Genomic DNA, 7,479 nt, shown 5'->3' on the forward strand with positions numbered 1-7,479 from the left:
AAAATACTTGATGGGAAATTTACTCTAAATTAAGTTTTGCAGTTAAGATTATGGTGTCTTATTAGTGGTAATACATTCAAGGTTTTTTATTCATTGTACTGGCATGTACAATACATCACCACCTCAGTTGTGTGTTAATTGAACCAAACTTCACCAAAGATGGTTTAATGGTTTTGGTATCATCTTATACCACTGATAACACCTAAAATTAGGAAATTCCAACTGAAATTTGGGATAGCATTATCTGAAAGTCATCTTATCTGCCAATATATATATATATATATATATATATATATATATATATATATATATATATATATATATATATATATATATATATATATATATATATATATATATATATATATATATATATATATATATATATATATATATATATATATATATATATATATATATATATATATATATATATATATATATATATATATATATATATATATATATATATATATATATATATATATATATATATATATATATATATATATATATATATGCTATGAAGTGGAACAGATTGGTGGGTTGGTGGTGTGGAAACTCAGGAGTCGCAGGAGTACTTTATTTCTCTAACGTTTAGCCTACAAGGCTTCTTCAGAGGATGATTCTCTGAAGAAGCCTTGTAGGCAAATGTTAGAGAAAAAATACTCCTGCAACTCCTGAGTTTCCTCATACATATATATATATATATATATATATATATATATATATATATATATATATATATATATATATATATATATATATATATATATATATATATATATATATATATATATATATATATTTGTCATGAGAGATAAATACTGTAAGACTCCCACTTTTGGTGTCCCCTTGCACCAGGTGTCAATAGAACTTATGACAAAAAATTTTTATTTAGCAGAATTTTGAGCTTAACAGTAAATTGTAATTTGCAGATCACTATGTGATCAAAAGCTGATTCCTGGAAATAACTCAGTGGTCTACCAGGAATGGAAGGGATATAAGGGATTAGTGTATAATGTATAATGTAGAGTTGACTCTATTTCCTGATGTTCTTCCTTTCTTTTTCATAACTTCAGCATCCTTCTCACGGATAGCCCTAGAGTGAAAAGAGTGTTTGTCACAAAATATATAAGGAAGCAGTTTACTCACAAAAGAAGTCTAATGCATCTACACTCCAGTACTTGAGCCTGCTACTCAGTGTTATTCTATCACACAATGAGTTTTGTTTGCTCCTATAAAAGATAATTCTTTATCACAAACATTTTTGAAACTATTTTTCTTGACACCAGAGGCAAGGGGCTTGAAGATAGGAAGTTCAAACTCCATTTCAGTGATTACTCATTATATATATGTATATATATATATATATATATATATATATATATATATATATATATATATATATATATATATATATATATATATATATATATATATATATATATATATATATATATATATATATATATATATATATATATATATATATATATATATATATATATATATATATATATATATATATATATATATATATATATATATATATATAGTATATATATATACACACACACACACACACACACACACACACACACACACACACACACACACACACACACACACACACACACACACACACACACACACACACACATTAGCAATAAGAACTTAAAGTAAAGGTGATAATAAGCATCTTGCCTTCAAAGAGTTATGTTATTATTATTTTTTGCCATAAATGATATTTTATGTATTTATTTTGATGCACGAAATATAGAACTGCCAACATATAATTGTTGAAGTTATAGAAAGGATAGTGGTGAAAATTTTGTTAATAGTTTTTGCATGAAAATGCTATGGAAGCTTAAATTTGTAGCAATTCCCAATTTCAGTATTAATAAGCGATGTGCACATGTGTGCATTCACTCACTGACGCACTCATTAATAATGTTTACACACACACACACACACACACACACACACACACACACACACACACACACACACACACACACACACACACACACACACACACACACACACACACACACAGGCCTATCCGAAGATCGGAAATAATGAGCTCTGAGCTCGTTCCGTAGGGTAACGTCTGGCTGTCTCGTCAGAGACTGCAGCAGATCAAACAGTGAAACACACACACACACACTATATCTACTTTGGGTGTATTATGATGATATAAAGCATACATATTCACATTTTAATGAGGAACACTCTTCATTGCATGTTATCAGGAAGAAAGCTGACATTGCAGAGTCTGTGAGTCTTAGAATCATGTTCTTCACCAGCTCTGTTGTGGGAGCTCAACGGATCTTGAACATTGAGGGTCTCTCTCTTTTTTTTTTTTTTTTTTTTTTTTTTTTTTTTTTTATACCATGTGGAGTTTTTCACGGGAATTTATGGGTTAAAGGGGATACTTTTTGGGCACCTCCTATCTCAAAGCCCACCCGCTAGGATACCATTGCCCCGAGTGAGGAAACCCAACCTACACTCGGACTGTGGACAGGATTCGATCCCGTGCGCTTGGAGACCCCTCGGACCCCAAAACACACATGGTTCTTTATCAGTGTCCCAATTTTTATTAATTTTATTAATGGTCAGGAAGCAAGTACATTCTTATTGGAATTTGAATTATGTACATCTACAGAAAAGTGCAAGACTTCAAAAGATAAGCCCTCCCTTTTTACATGGTATCCCTTAAGTTCTTGGCAAAATTTAGAACTTGTGAAGTAACATTCCAAAGTGAAAATGCTATTTGTTGTATTCTCATAGTTACTGACTTAGAAGGAAGTTGATGTAGGCAACTTATGGAGCTCAACTTGTGCTGTCACTTGATGAGTGTATTATTTTATATCCATCTGATTTTTACAACATCCAGTTAGCAACTTAGTAAATTCTTTATTGAAAAGATGTTTTGTATGCTGATTCCTGTTGAAAGAATTGTAATGAGAGAGAGATAGATAGATAAAGAGAGAGAGAGAGAGAGAGAGAGAGAGAGTCAAAGGTTGTACTACATTCCAGACTAAATAGCCATTCGTTATGCCATCTATACCACAGATTAAGAAGTAGTAATTCTCTCATCCTTATTTTTTGGTAATCATCTATAACTAGTATTTACTCATCTTGTGTCTATTTCTAAATGATAATTTTATATTGCACCAAGGGCTTAGTGTTGTTTGGTTGTGTGGTAATGAAAATATCCTGTGCGTGGAGGAATCTTTTAAATAGTGCATCTTAAAATGAGCTAAATGGTAATATTAGAATAAATTGTAATTAATTCTAGGTGATGCAGTGTGTCCACCATCATCATTGGCACCAGATTACCAAATTGTATTTTGAATCTGGAATCTATATAATATTATTGTATTTTGTTGTCTATACCTTAATAAGTGTTTTTTACTACTTTTCTAGTTCTTGATTCTGTTTTTACCTAGAGAGAATGAAAACTTTTTTTTTTTTTTTTTTTTATTCAGAATGACATGTTAGGTGACTTAATCATAGAAAGGTGAAACAGAACTAAGAATTAAAAAGAATGGAAGTGTGAAGTTTGAGACATAAGAAGCCATGTTGTCCATAAGATTAATCTTTGTGTTTTCAACTTATTTTGTTATATTAGCACAATATGTAATGTTATGACATATTTGCAAAACCAACAACTACAGCAGTGTTGTAGGAAGAGTTGAAATATTTCAAAAGGAAGTTAAAGTAGAGTATAGCACTTACTGTGTATGTTGGCATGCAGAGAGAGAGAGAGAGAGAGAGAGAGAGAGAAATTGGATGTGCTATTATACAAATGTCTTATTTTGACTCTTGGATCCCAAAGCTCCCAAAACTTGCTGTAATTGACTTCAAGTATCAGAGACTCACAGAGAAACTTGAAGAACACCTATCAAATGGTTCAAATGTCAAAGAGCTTTAGAAATATATCACATAGCTATGTGATGTGTTTCTTGAAATTTTCTTTAAACTGCACTTAAGTGTGGTACAGAAGTTTTGTTTTTTAACCGGAGTACTTAACTGATAAACATTTTGAATATTAAATGTGTAGCTTTGGTTAATCTCATCTTTATGAATGTAGGATTTCAGATTAGTATTAGTTATTTGTGCATCATCAGAGACATAGTAACCCCCATGATCTTTCAGGTGATATATGGTACTCTTAAGTGTTGTTCAGAGCTATTCATTGGTCTGTGGCTCTTCCTGATACAGACACCGGTCATTGATACATTGGGAGCATGTCTTCAAATGAATATATTTTTGACAAAGTAGAGCTTCAGGTATATTTTTTCTGTATTGCTTTGATAAGTTTTCTTTTTTATGATGGAAAATAGATTTCTGTGTGTGACTCCACCGATTGAATTATTTCAAAACAATTTTTGGAAAGTATGATACTAGTCTCAGTTTTGTGTGAAATCAGAGATGGTTTTGTAATTGAAAATATGTGATTACTAAGTAAGTTTGAACTTTTAAGTATGTGCATTCAAAGATACATATTCTGATATTTTTCTATGTGGTTACTTAAGCTGTGCATGTGTATTGATGTGTTGAGGGATCAAATAGATTTATTTCCAATTCCTTTTATTTAATTTTTGTAGCTTTTTTCTTTTTGCCATATTTTAGTCTATGACCATGTAATGTCACAAGTATATTTAAGAACTATGCACGGTAGTTTGGCTTCCTGTGATGTGAAACAGGTGTCTTTTTGCATTAAATGTTTGTATCATAGGAAAAGATATAGAGCATTTGTTGCCTTCATTTTGGCTCACAGAGGTGCATCTGGATTTTATAATTGTTTTTTTTTTTTTTTTTTTTTTTTTTTTTTAGGAAGAAAATTTTTACATGTGTATCAAAAACTTAATCATTAAATTTTAGTACTGTAAATTGAGCTTGGGGATAATATATTTTTAAATTTCAAAATGCTTTGCTCTGTATTACCTTATCCAACACCATTGGATATTAATTAAACAATATTACATATTTGATACACCAGATATTTTTCTTGTTATTGTATTATTATTATTATTATTATTATTATTATTATTATTATTATTATTATTATTATTATTGTTATTGTTGTTTTAATGTTTTGAAGTAAAAAGACATAACTCCAAAAGGAAAAGGAAGGCCCTAACTGTGACTAACTTTGCAGCTTTATAACTTCTGGTGAAGAATTAAGTACTAAATCTTTGTGGACTGCAAACTTATGAACAGACATGCCTGCTGTTTTGTGATAGCATGTTGTTAGATTAGATGAATTGCACTGCACAAGCACTAGTGTCACAGGAAGCTTGTTTGTTGGTAAATGATTTTGAGGGGACTAAGAATTAGAGGAAGTAATACTTAAGATTGGCTCATTAATTTTTATTCATATGTCAGCAGATGTTAAGGCTTGTGTATCAAAACATAGAAAATAGAAAATTGCATAATATATATATGAATGTATGTATGTATAGGGGAGCACTGCATTGAATATCAATATCAATTGTATATGTAAAGATCAGTCATGTAACAAGGAAAATTATGAGTATTTTATGGTAGTTTTAATTTGGATTTAAATATTTGATGATATTAATTAATCATACTGAGTTCTGAAATCATATTTAGTGAAGTTTACATCAAGTGAAAGAATTTTGCCTGCTGTTTAGTTTATGTTACTGTTCTCTATACTTACTGTTTCCCTCTGATGGATTGACTTACAACTGAGGTTGGCTGTGTCTTAGTTATAAAATTATGGCAGCTCTTTAGCCTAAACACTAGTTAGAATCAAGAGATGTCCTTGCTCATTTTTCCAAAGAGGTGAGGTGAAGCCTCTGGAAAGTATGCTAGTCGGCCAGATTTGATGATGTGTTAATAGTTGATCCAAAATTTTACAGAACAGTTTATGTAAACAAAATTTAGATGAATATGTAAAGAAAAATTGTTGGATGTACTAACACATTAATGTTATAAGCTGGACTAACATTCATTCGATACTTACACTTCTTGCATGACATTTTTATTAACTGGATACTGAGTGATGATAGAGAATTATATTACTACTACTTGAGCTGGTTGCGGCCGGACTAATGCAGTCACAGAAGTTGTGGGACATGGCAGTGTTCTTTAGTTGCCATGAAACTGCAGAGGGTATGCATTTTGTGTGTGATCACTCTCCTCAGTCTAAACTTTATTCATCCAACTTCCTCATTTTGATAATGGTAACTTTGTTTCTTATATATATATATATATATATATATATATATATATATATATATATATATATATATATATATATATATATATATATATATATATATATATATATATATATATATATATATTTTTTTTTTTTTTTTTATTATTATTATTATTATTATTATTATTATTATTAATTAATTAATTTATTTCTATGACACTGTTCCAGCTTAATGAAACACAGTTCTTTGTGTAGATAGTCCCAAAGCAATGTAGACTGTCGTTACTATTACTTCTACCTTTGCTACTACTACTACTACTACTACTACTACTACTACTACTACTACTACTACTACTACTACTACTACTACTACTACTACTACTACTACTACTACTACTTTTTTTGTTCCTTTTTAAGGTCTATTGATACTAGGATTACACTGGTCAGCTCAGTCACAACAACATGGCACGTGAAAAGTATTAACATTCAGCTTCTTAATAATCATAAAAATACTTAACTAGTTTTGCCCAGGGGTTTTGTGTAATGCAATTGCTGCTGTAAGTTAGTTTCCTTAGAAAATAAATGCAAGGATGCAAATTATATTTTCATGTATATTTCAAGGTCTAGGCCATAACAGCAGCACACTTCCCTCGGGCAGCACTGAACAGGGAAGCATGAGGGTGTGGTAAAGTTTGGCTGCTGTCGCATCTTCATTATCTGTGATGACAGCCTCTCTGTCCGTGCTTATTTCATTTAATCAAATTGAATATCAATACGTTTTGTTTTATTAATCCTGTGGCATAAGATGAGTAAATTATTTGTCTCAATAGTGGGTGGACTTATACTTAAATGTTTTCAATAATTTGGATTACATTACTCCTTCAATACTGGGACACATTTTTACCTTCAGATTTGTGTACGATTAGACAATTTTATTGACATTAAGAAGGATGTATGGAAATCACAAGATTCACAATTTAAATCTCATACGAATTTTTGAAGCTGAATAAAATCACTAAATAGTAAGCAGAATTAATATGAAAACATCTCGTGGTATGATGGTACTGAAGAGGATAAGATAATTAAAACGGCTGGATTATACAGGGTGTCCCGCGAGTTAAGGTACATACGCAGGGATATGATAGTTCAAGTGGATCTGATTAAAAAAATACTCTATTAACATATGCTGTTTTTTGCTTTATTTGTTAAAAATTGGTGAAAATAGAGCGGTGGCGTGTGTTGCGGGAACCGCTTGGGCAGAATGGAGGAAGAGGATCATCAGC

At 30.5% G+C, this 7,479-nt stretch overlaps 1 protein-coding gene across 1 annotated transcript in view; it reads left to right on the top strand.

The window, feature by feature from the left end:
• LOC123513827 (lateral signaling target protein 2 homolog) overlaps positions 1-7,479 on the top strand; it is a 31,835-nt gene that overhangs the window by 10,529 nt on the left and 13,827 nt on the right. The gene's annotated exons all lie outside the window — the stretch shown is intronic.

This window comes from Portunus trituberculatus, chromosome 37 (genome assembly GCF_017591435.1).
Source record: "Portunus trituberculatus isolate SZX2019 chromosome 37, ASM1759143v1, whole genome shotgun sequence".
Taxonomy (NCBI): Eukaryota; Metazoa; Arthropoda; class Malacostraca; order Decapoda; family Portunidae; genus Portunus; species Portunus trituberculatus.